The following is a 12,268-nucleotide window of genomic DNA, read 5'->3' on the forward strand; positions in this document are numbered from 1 at the left end:
GCAGAGGGAGAATCGAGTGAAAACAAATTCGATTGCAAATTGAATTTTTATTGAATGTTGGCGGCTCGACAAAATGTCAGACTGTAAAAAATCCAAATCCAATGCTGAAAACGTAAACGAATACGAAACCATAAACCCAGTTGATAGTCCTGCTCGAAGGTTTTGTTGTGTGAATTTGGGCCTCAGCTATTTTTATTTTATCCGTGATTTCTCGTAATTTTCTTACTTGACACGCTTTGATAGTGCATTCGCATTCGCAGGAAATGCAATTTTCCATATCAGAGATCTTGCTTCGTCTTTCGTATTAAGCCTATACAAATTCCATCGTCTGCAATAAATATATTGTTGTTGGCTCGCCGCAGTTTTTGCCTTCCAACTACAGTTGTACATATTTTGTTTATCGCAAGCGGAAATGTTATGCAAACTGCTCTTATCAGACATTAGCAGGGCAACAATAAAACTCAAACTCACACTCAAGCAGAAAACTAAACCGACCAACCGACATTATCATACTCTTATTCTTAAGTATCTGATCAGTTCTTCAAATAGCAAGTTATACTATTGATTGATAATTGCGACTTCTTAGATAAATAAAATCAAATAACAACTTAGCTGCATTCCTTGAGTAGAATTTGCAATTCTATTTAGAGGTCAAGAGTCAACTTACCTGCAAGAAAAGAGAATATTATAAAATTAATAAAATATTTATTATGAATCAATAATAATATTAGAGTAATAGAAGCTTGAAATTTATATTTAGAAAGTTTTCCTTTTTGGATTTAAAAAATAATAAATTTAGACACACTTTTGAGATTGAAATTTCTTTATTAATTTGCTCTATTTGTCGCATTCAGTGAAATTTAATAGGCTCACAGATAGCCTCTTAGCTGGTAAGGCGCTCAAATTTTTGAGGCGTGGCTAAGCTTGTAATTGCAATGGACGCAGCAGTTGTAAGATGAGGAACAAGATGTGGAGAAGAAGCGTCGGCTAGATGAAAAATAATTAAAAGCAATGACAACTTGGTTTTACTTTCGCAGAGTCCAAAGCCAGAGGCAGAGACGGAGGCAAAGCACCAGAGAAAGACGGAGAGAAGCAAGCACCATACACAAATCCCCAAACACGTCGCTCACATTTCAATTTACGCATGAAAATGTCATTTCCGACACGAAACGAGGCAGGGAGATGGGAAGGAAGAAGCAAGGGAGAGAGGGAGATGTAAGAGGAGAGCGACGTTGGCCTGATGAAATTTGCATGCAGGAATGTTAAGGAAAAATATATAATACAAAAAAAAAAAAAAAAAGGTAGACGTAGAAGCTGCCATGGACTTAGATGCGCCTTGGCCTATTCCCCTCTTGCTCTCTCCCCCTCTCTGTTCCTTCCTATTGCATACTACTGCCCAGTCTTTCAACTGTCATGCCGCCTGTTTGTCTGTCTGTATGCCTGACTGTCTATTTGTCTCTCGCCGCGTTACGCACGCCAGAAGTGTAATAAAATTAAGAATTCCAAGCTGCCGTGACAAATTTTTTCTTCTTTTTTTTTATACGCAATGAATGGCGAATGCCTTGGACTGCGGAGTGAAGAGGAAAAGAAAGGGAAGGGAAGAGCGAGGTGAAGTGGTATCAGCGAATGAGTGAAGCATTACTGACAGCTTCACGACAGCGACGACGACGTTGAGTGCCAATTTTGCGCTAAAGAAACTCATAGTTGTAAAAGAGGCAGTGGCAGCGGCAGAAGGCGTGGCAGGCAGGCAACTCCCACACTGATGAAAGTACCGAGTATATTAAGCCATAAAATTAGTGCGACCGCGTCGTGCAGACGGATGAGATGGGGGGAGCAGGGGAGCTGGGGAACAGGGCAAGCAAGCAATTCGCTCAGCTGCGTACGTGAGCGGCATTAGCGAAGCAAAGCAAACGAGCAGCTCGAGATGAAATTTGTTTATTTGTGATGTGATGTATCGCATAATTAGAGGGCAGCAGGCAGCCCAGCCTCCCCAAACAATACTTATAATTTGGGAGAGCTCGAAATCATGGGATTAAAGATGATTCCTTTCAATAAAGCTGCAATTAGAGCTCTTAAAGAAACTAATCAAAAATACTCAAGCGCTCGCTCAACTCTCTGACACTGACAGGGACAGCACAATATCTCAGGATCTTTGTGAAGTCGCTGCGCTGCGCTGTCTGAAATTTGTTCGATTTAATCATTATAAAGTAATCTAGTCATTAGCGTTGTTATGAATGTGCGGTTCGGCGTGTGCACCCCAAGTAATGTTTTTTTTTTGGACAAAGCTGCTTAAAATGCGCGAAACAAGCGGCGCATCTAATCCAGTGATACAAAAAAAAAAAAAATAGAATCATCAGAATGAACAACAAAATGCCAACATCAATGTGGAAAGACATCAGTCAGAGTGAGCACGCGTTGGATTTGTTTGGAAATCAACAAATTAGTATGCAAGAGACTGCTGGACTGACAGATGTTGTTCCCGATGTTGTTATCAGGATCTGTGATGTTGTTGTAAAGTTATGAGATGTTGATTGACTAGACTGGCTTGACAAATAAATGAGTTTGTTATCATAATCACCATATTATTAGCACTGCTTATGAATAACATTAAATGCCATGCACAAGGGCTGCAAGATGGTAATGCTAATAAGGTCGCGAGGTCAGCTATCCATCCAAATGCAAATGCTGCAAGCAAGGGAATTATGTAATCATCCGACTCATCCGAATCATAGTGCGCTACCTTGAGGGGTCTTGACGTTTGCAGCCCACACAACATTTGTCAATTTAAATGAGGCATAGGCACATTTCGCCAATTTTTATGATTAATTATGTGTCCACATTAATTGCAGACGTGCAACAAGCTGACTGCCATGCAACATGTCGCCCCACACCCACCGACCCACCGTCCGCTACTCAACCCCAGCAATTTGCTGCCAGGCCGCGTGCATTGGCCAGAACAAATTGCAAAGCAATCACCGAACAGCCAAAGCATCTGATGGCTATATCTACACACACATGTGGATATATGTATATAGGAGAAGGAATATGAGTGCATCTATGAGATGCTTGTGCATCTGTGAGTATGTTAGATGTGCTCGGAAACCAACTCGATTGCTCACAGTTGTGCGATTGCAACAACTTTAAAAAGCCAAAAGCTCATTCGACTGTTGAAATCACACAAACACATCCACACACACACACACACACACACCAACTCCTATCGGTTGCGTAGTTATGCCGAGTGCCAGAAACTTTTTTTATTTTTTTGTTTCGGTTACGTTTTATCAGCCGGTTGTGGCCTTTTGACTCAGGTCTGTTTGGCCAAAGTGGCAACTAGAAAACGCAGTTGGTTATTTTTGGGTCTTGGCCAAATTTAGTTAACTCAATTAAATTTCATGCAATCTTTCTTTACTTGATTTAAAGTTGAGTTGATCTCCTTCTGCAGCTGTCAGTTAGGCGTTTAATTAAGTGCAACACAATAAATCAACGAATTTATGCGAACACGTTCGAGGCATATTAATAGGTGATAAAGGAGAGGCAAAATGACAGAGCAGACAAAAGAGAGAGCGAGAGACAGATAATAAATAAACATGACAGATACAACAGATGGGCGAAAAAAAAAGAGAGAAAAACGTAGACATGCCCAAGCGAATGAAATAAAAATGTTAATTACCCAAATGTAATCAACTCAATGATCATTAGAGCACGTACCACAAAAAAACAAAAAAAAAACGAGTGACCATTCTCTCAGTGCAATTATCTCAGGACCTTTTCAAGCTAGGTCATTGAAAATTCGCAGTTATGCGTAATTTATGATGATCTAGAAGCACACATTCCCAATTTGTCGGGGTTCGGTAAAAACAACGAAATATGCACAAAATTATCGTAGGGAAATCGGCCAGCTGCAATAGACGATCAAATCTATGGAAATTCCTTACGTTACACAGACACAATAAATAATAATAAATTATAAATCATTGACATCAGTAGCAGTGCGAATAAATGCGAACTGACAGCTGCAGAACAGAGAGCCCAAAAACTAGGTAAGGAATGTGATAGCAACACATACTCAGCCTTATATTAGAATTGTGGGAGTGCTTGTGGGCGAGGAGAAAGGTGGGCGCTCGGCAATATGACAAGCCAACAACATGCACAGCGCTTATTATTTATGACTATTATGATTGCGACTGGGCGGGAGAGCAATAGAGAAGAGCACAAGTTGCGGAAGACAGGAAACAAACAAAGTCCCAAGCAAGAATCCCAGAGTGTCCCAGAGTCCGAGTCGGACTATGAAATAAATCTCACACACGGCGGCGGCTGCTGCTTATTATAATTAGCTACAAAATTGCACATGACTGCAATAAATGTTTCAATTATTTATAATCTCATCTGAACATGCACAAGTGTGTATGTGTGTGTGTATTGCGTTTGTGGTTAGCTAACCCCTTAACACTTACGAGAGGCCCCGGTCATCTGGGGGATCTGTGTGGTTATTGCGCATTAATTATGTTCAATTACAAATTGCAATATGAAAGTTTCGCAAAGTGTTTGCCAAATCCAGCTTTATACGTATACTAGTAAAATAAATCATTTTAATTAAGCTTTAGATGTGCGCAATTTCACAAAGCGAAAGGCATGCAACAAGAGTGAGTTAGTCATGTGCTTTAAATCTCTTTTTATAATGCGATTCTATACACCCTGTAAAGCTTGAAAGATCGTTTTATTCCAGATAACTGATCGTAGGTATATGAAATACATTTTTCGATTAGCTGTAATGTTGGAAATGAAATCAATAAATTGTTTTGATATTTCCGCGGATCCTCATTTATTTCAATGTTATTTCATTAAAGACGGCATCAAATAGTCCAATACACTGTACTTGAGATGTTGCTTGTAAATTAAATTGCCTAAAAAGTTTTAATGAGCATCAATTTATTAAGTGGCCAGTGCACTGAGGATGAGTCTTAGACACTTAAACTTCCTTCGCTCATGACGACCCTCAACCATGTTTACAAAATGTATCGATCCATTTTGACGCGGCCATAAATAAATTGTGCACAATTTATCTTTCAACGGCATTTGTTTAACATAAATAAAAACAACGCGGCCAACATTAAAAGCCAAATTAAACAACTATTTTGCCCAGGCAAAAACATGAATTCTCTCTCCATGGATCTAATGGTCAAAAAAAGATGCCCAAACAGATAGAGATAGATAAACAGAATAATGGATAGATTGAATATTGAATGGGCCAATGCGGGAGGATGATGATGAAGCCACTGCTAATGCCTAATGCTAATGGTAATGAGCTGTATGCTGATTTGATGTGCCGCCACAAAACAAAGCAAGATATTTATATTTAGTGTTATGGTCGAGTTTATTGTTGTTGTTGTTATTATTGTATTTTTGTGTTAGCTTCTTTGTTGCTATGTTTGATTAGGTGGGCAGAAATTACGCAAAAATTAAATTGCAATTAACTGGAAATTATATCAGTAATTATGCATATGAAATGCATAAACAAATAAGCTTCAATAATTGCGTATTAGCAAACAAAGCCCGACCATAGTCGGGTAATTGGAGCTCGATTCATATGCATTCCATCGAACCGGTTCAATAGCATTTTAAATACTCCAAACGGTATAAAATGTTTCAAAATCATTTAATAGCTAAAAGCAAACTGTAATCTTTGAACTGGTTCTGCAAACTAACCCATCAAAGAACAAAAGAAATTCTGAGAAACCTGGATTCTAAATTATTCGAAATATGTTTAATAATCGAGACTGATTGAAATGAACAAATGAATTTATTTAAAGAAAGTTTATTTAAGTTTATGAACTATCAAAAGAATTGGCCCAAGGTATGTTGAAAATATTTTAAATACAGAACGAAAACAGATCTTTTTCAACAGCTGTTTTATAATCATATTTCTGAAAGGTTTAATGAACTCAATGAATCATTACTTGAGCCAAACAATTTGTTCAAATAATAATTCTCAGCTGTTTTCTTTTGTATTTTCATTCTAGAGTGTCTACCAAAAACTAAAGTGAAATAAAAAATTCTATTCGAATTCAACAATGCAGTGCAAAAACTAGACAAAGACAACGAGAAACATTTGTCGGGTGTGCGAGGTGCAAAGTTTTTGGCACAGTTGTAATGACAGCAAGAACATGTGCAGCAAGCAAGGGGGCAAAGCAACTGAGGCGCAACGAAAATGCTAATTAATGTGATTATGTTGCCATTTTAATGTTAAACAATTGTTTAGCGATTAGTCAGGCGTCAGAGGCGTAGACAACAGTTTCCGCAACAAGAAAGCAACAGAGGGGGGAAAAGGGGGAAGAACGATGGCAAAACCTCAGGATGATAAATCGTTGTAAAAGTGCAGCCGGGCGCCAATTTAATGCCAAAAGTTTTGCCATCAAGCGACAAGCAAAAAGTAGCAAAAATTACATATTATACATTACACATACGCCCTGTGTGGCAGCAGCAGAAGCAGCAGCAGCAGCCGCGAAGTAATAGGAAAGTTTAAAGCTTTTGACAAGCGCTGCGCTGAGGTGTTGAAAGCGTGGCAAGTTACGCACACTTACATCCACCCACACATAGACACACACAATCGCAAGAGGCACGAACACGCTGCTGAGCAAGTGCAACAGCAGCCACAGGAAATCCAGCTAAATCAGTTCATGTCTGTGGCTGGGTAAAAAATGAAAAAAAAGGTGCTGAAATCTGTGCACACACACACACGCACACACACAATCCTCCCATCGTCTTGTGGGACTGTTTGCTGCCTGGCGTATCGCATGATGTGTGATATGTGGAATGCTTTCTGCGGCGTGATGCTACCGTTTTTGGGTTTGGCGTGGCTTGGCTTGGCTTGGTTTGCCACTTTAAGTTGCACGTCGTCATATGCTGAAATATTATACAGTTGAATGTCGTAACAGATTTTGTTTGTTGCCCTCCACCATCGAGAACAAGTAGCTTCGGCAAATAAGCAAACTTGAGATAAGCAACAACGTGCAACCGCATTGTGTGTTTAGCAATTAGTTTAGATTACCTTGAGAATCAAACAAACTTGAGCATTTCCTTGGTAACAATTAAATTAGTTCCTAAAAGATCTTATTGAATAAAATTTCTTCTTTTTTGAAAAGTCACTTGGGTTCGCCACTCAAAAAGTGTTTCACAATTTTTTGTCTAGGCAATAAATAGATAATTGGTGTAGAGTAAATATTTACAGCACAATTTACTGCGACACTGCGGCAAAGATAAAGCTGCAATGTCTATAATAGGAAAAATAAATAGAAAAAGTCTCGACGCAATTGACGTTGTCCCTCCCAAATCTGAAGAGCTTGTCGAGTGGGCTCTGATAAGAATGTTTGTCAACTTTCCACACTTCTCCCAGCTGTTTTCACTCCCATCACTCCCAACATGACCAAACTAATGAACAATGCGACGAAATTAACTTTTGCTGTACGATTTTTCACTTGAGATTTTCTCAGCGACAGCAACAATATTTGATTTTGCTCTGACACAGATATCGATATCATTCGTATTCGTTTTTATACCCGCTACCCATAGGGTAGAAGGGTATTATAACTTTGTGCCGGCAGGAAATGTATGTAACAGGTAGAAGGAGGCATCTCCGACCCTATAAAGTATATATATTCTTGATCAGCGTCAACAGCCGAGACGATATAGCCATGTCCGTCTGTCCGTCTCTCCGTCTGTCCGTCTGTGTGTCTGTCCGTCTGTCCGTCCATCCGTATGAAACACTGGATCTCAGAGACTATAAGAGATAGAGCTATAATTTTTTTTCGACAGCATTTGTTATGTTTGCACGCAGATCAAGTTTGTTTCAAATTTTTGCCACGCCCACTTCCGCCCCCGCAAATCAAAAAAATCGAATAACAAGCGTAATTTTAAAGCTAGAGTTACGAATTTTGGTATATACAATAATTACTATAGTAGTTATGATTCCTGAAAATTTTGTTGCGATCAGAAGAAAATTGTGGAAGTTATTAAAGAAATACTTTTGTATGGGCAAAAACGCCTACTTACTATGGGTCTGAGTTGCTTTGGCCGACAATCTGGTACATTGTGCCGTCTATGGTATATTTTGAATGGTGTACTATATCGATATACCAAATATACCATTTGGTATATTTTTAGTATTTTTTTTTAGTATTTTCGGTATATTTTGAAAATGATACCGCAATATTTTGCCTTTATTAAAAATGGGTAGCGGGTATCTCACAGTCGAGCACACTCGACTGTAACTTTCTTACTTGTTTGTGTTATGTTCGTTGGTTATCAAAAGATAAATAAAAAACACAAGGCAGGCCAGGGGAAAAAAGGTACTCAATAATTGATTTGTAGCCGGAAGAGCTGAGTAACAACAATAAACTGACAATGGCAATCAATTTCCATTATTGTATGGGCGGCTAATTGAAAGTTGTTCAGATCTATTCAACGATATCAACAGATAGTAGACCGTGTCTAAATATTCCATATGTGTGTGTCTGGGTGCTTTCCATTTCCTGCAGTGAGCGGCGGTGAACCCATGTCAAATGAAGTCTTTTTCATTTCGATTTTTCATTCTTCTTTTTCTTCTTGTAATGAAAAACTTTCGGCAGCCGTTCTATCATAAATAATTCAATTTTACAGCATACTTTTAGGGTACAAAAAAGCTTCGAAAAGTGGAACAAAATGAAAACAAGCCACAGAATAGCAACTGCAAACGTAACGAACGAACGAACGCCAAAGTTCACACAGTTGCGCTTCACTGCACAAATATATTAAATTTCGATTTTGAAAAAGAACTCCACAGCTCTCGAACACAACAGCGTTTGCAGCTTGAGAGTGCCTGAGCCCAAACCCGAACCCGAATTCGAACCCGAATCCAAATCCGATACTGAATCCATGAGCACGTGCGTTAACCTTTGACATATGAGCGGGCGCTGTCTGAATGTCTGACTGTCTGTCTGGTCGGCTGTCTGACAGGCAGTGGCAGTGAAACCATCAAACATATTTTATGTATTAAGGATATACGATAGACCCTCACACACACACACACACACAACAAACTGCCGCCCATTGCCAAAATATGTATACTCTCCAGGGAGGGGGCATCGTGGGGTGGCAATAACAAAATACAGAAAAAATCACGTTACAACACAACAGCAACTGCGACACCACGAAGGACTGTTTTTCTTCTCTTCTCTCTTTTTCCCACTCTCTCTCTCTCTCTAGGGAAATCAAAACAGATCAAAATGTCATCTTTAAGAGCTTAAATTTGTATAAAATTGTCGCTCGTAAACCCAAAAGCAGCACAGCAACAAAACCATCCAGCCATCCAAACAGACGTCGACGATTCAAAGGTGTCACTCACTTAACTGCGGCAGGTAAAGTAGAGGTGTCATAGCTTATAATAACAATATAAACACATGGTTTAGTTTGGCTCTTTTCGGATTTTTAGTGATTTAGTTGCTGTGCCTCTATCAGTGGCCCATAAAGCTCAATGGGCTCGCTTCTTCAACTTGAGAAAGTGGCAAAACGTTTTGTGTGTGCTTTGTAGCTTAAGATTGTCAATCGGTCACACATCAGATACTTTTTGGGTTGCCTTAGGTTATGAATTGTTGCTGTATGGTGAAAGGTAACTTTTGAGATGATAACACTAAAGATACCAAATGAAAGTAAACAAGATATACTTCATTCAAAATCAGACTGAAACTTTTTGTTTTAAATATGATATATTTTGAACCGCAATCCCAACTTTATTTGATTTTGCTTTAAGCAAATGTTCAAGATTGAAGTAAAGTAAAGAAAGGCCAACAATAAACATTGAGGAACACAGACAACTTCATTTGCAACTGGTTCAATTCAAAAGACACGAATAAACACGACGATAAATGAATTCATTGCACGACAATTTCCTACAGCCAGCCTCATCCATACCCATAAATACATGAATGGGGCGATGGTGCCAATCCATTTAGCATATGCGAAGACACACAGAGATACATAGATAGATGTCTGCATCTGGTTTTCATACATAATAAGCCCAAAGCAAATGCTTTGATTTCAAGTTGAGCCAACGAGTGACACACACACACACACACACAGCGCACTCAATGGGACGGAAGGTTTTCCATTCAACGGATCTGGGTATGAATCTGAGTCTGATTCGGGTTCGAATTCAGATGCTGTAGCTGTAGCTATAGATGTGGTCTTGTCTGGACGGGGGAGATATCTACAGCCGGACGTACGAGTTTCGAGTATGTGAGGGTGACAAAACCTAATAAAATTTAATTAAACTCAATCAAAATCCATTTAAGGCGCACAAAACCCACCAAGCAGCGCACAACAGAACAGAACAGCACCGAACAGAACGGAACACAGTGTATGCTAGTGCTATTCATGTGTCAATGTCTGAGTGTGAATGTGAGTGTGAGCGTGAGTGTAAGTGGGTGAGCAGTAGCTGCAGCGACGACGATGATGCGGATTCACTTGTGGGTGCATTTGTGAGTAGACCGCTTTAAATGAATTTTCAGTGCGATCTCTTAGCATCTTCTCGTGCACTTGCAAAAACGGAAATGAAAATGATGTCATCTGCTTGCCTTTTGCTTTTTTCACACACACACACACACACATACATTGGCAGACACAAATACACCTTCAATTCAATGCGAAATTAATTGAAAAAGCTTCTTGCTGCACCTGTTGACGAACAAAAGCTGATTAGCTTGTGGTCGACCAGGCCAAATGCAAAGGCAGAATTCAATTTACAATATGCAACAATCAAAACTAATGATTTCTGTTGGTGCCACAGCTGAGCACAGCCGTCAAAGGATGCCACAAGAGCACTGAAAGAAACTGGAATTAACTTTAGTGAAAAGTACTTTAGAGAAAGCAAAGTTCATTGAAGAAAACAATCGTTAATTCCATTTCTCTCAGTGTATATTCATAAATGGATGATTTCTACTATGTTCACATATGAATTTGTGTGTGTGTGTGTATGTGTGCTTTACAATAAGCTGACCTCTCTCTGTCTGTGTACATCTGTTTGTTTGCTTAATTTAATTTACCCAACACAATGTTGAGGGATGTTGATGACCATGTTGATAACCAAAGACAGAGGAAGACTGAGAGAGGAGGAGGGAGTTAACGAGCAAAGGGTAAGAGCGGTAAAATGGGGAAGAGGTCAATTTACTTGTTAGCGCACAAATCAAAGCGCTGTTGTATGCAAATGGTTATAATGGAAAGAGGAAGTGAGGGAGTGACAGAATTTGTGTGTGTGTGTGTGTGTTGGGTGGGGAGGGAGGAATGCTTTGCTTGATAATCCAAATACATATTATATGTACCAACGAATGTTTGCTTGCGTATGGTTGACCCCTTATTACAAGTGGCCCTCTTGAATTATGGCAGCTACTCAAATGGAACTGGAACTGAGTGGGGGCAACTATTCTATGGGATTCTCTATTGGGTGCGATTCACCCAAAGTAGCTGTCAAATTAAGCTCTCTGTCCCACTACAATCTATGCCAAATTCAGAATACATTCGCATGTATCTATACATATGCATACCTGATGTCTATATACACACATACATACAACGTGCCCCCCTCTCGGACTCTTTGTATAGTAGATATATTTTAGACAGCCTCTAGTCATAGTCAACAATGTGTAAATTGCTTTCCATGTATTTCAAATTATTTATTTTCGTGTGCCATCGTTAAAAACTAAACTGAAATATACCCAAAAAGATTTTCCATCTCATATACAGACAACAACAACAACAACGACTAGAAAACGTAGAGAAAAATGATTTTTCCAAATTATAAATACATTTTTACCTCAACGCAAACGCAGCGACTGCGACAGCGACCGCGACGCTAGCGGCGACTGCGACGTCAGCGCATGCAGGTGTGCGCCAATATGCTTATTTTTAGTAGTTGCCAAAGACGCTGCGTCGCAGTCTGCGTAGACGTCGACTGAGAGACAGACGTCGGGGCTGTGGTGCGCACCACTCGCCTGTTTTTAGGTATGAATTTGAGATACATTTTTGTATCTTTTGCTGTTCGTTTTTTCCTTTTTCGCGACTGTTTAGTGAGTAATTAACAAGCAAAACAAAAAGAAATAAGAAATACATTGCAGTAGGAAATCGGCGAAATCGGGGAGAGGGCGAGGCAAGAATGCCGAGTACTTTGGGCAGAACGAACCGCCATTTCACTTAACTAGACATTAATTATATGCCACGGACTGAGCTACTTGAGTTG

General features: G+C 39.5%; 1 protein-coding gene across 6 annotated transcripts in view; it reads right to left on the bottom strand.

The window, feature by feature from the left end:
- Nucleotides 1–12,268, bottom strand: part of LOC117573877 (maternal protein pumilio) — a 197,444-nt gene that overhangs the window by 57,827 nt on the left and 127,349 nt on the right. The window lies entirely within an intron of this gene.

This window comes from Drosophila albomicans, chromosome 2R (genome assembly GCF_009650485.2).
Source record: "Drosophila albomicans strain 15112-1751.03 chromosome 2R, ASM965048v2, whole genome shotgun sequence".
In the NCBI taxonomy this organism is placed as follows: Eukaryota; Metazoa; Arthropoda; class Insecta; order Diptera; family Drosophilidae; genus Drosophila; species Drosophila albomicans.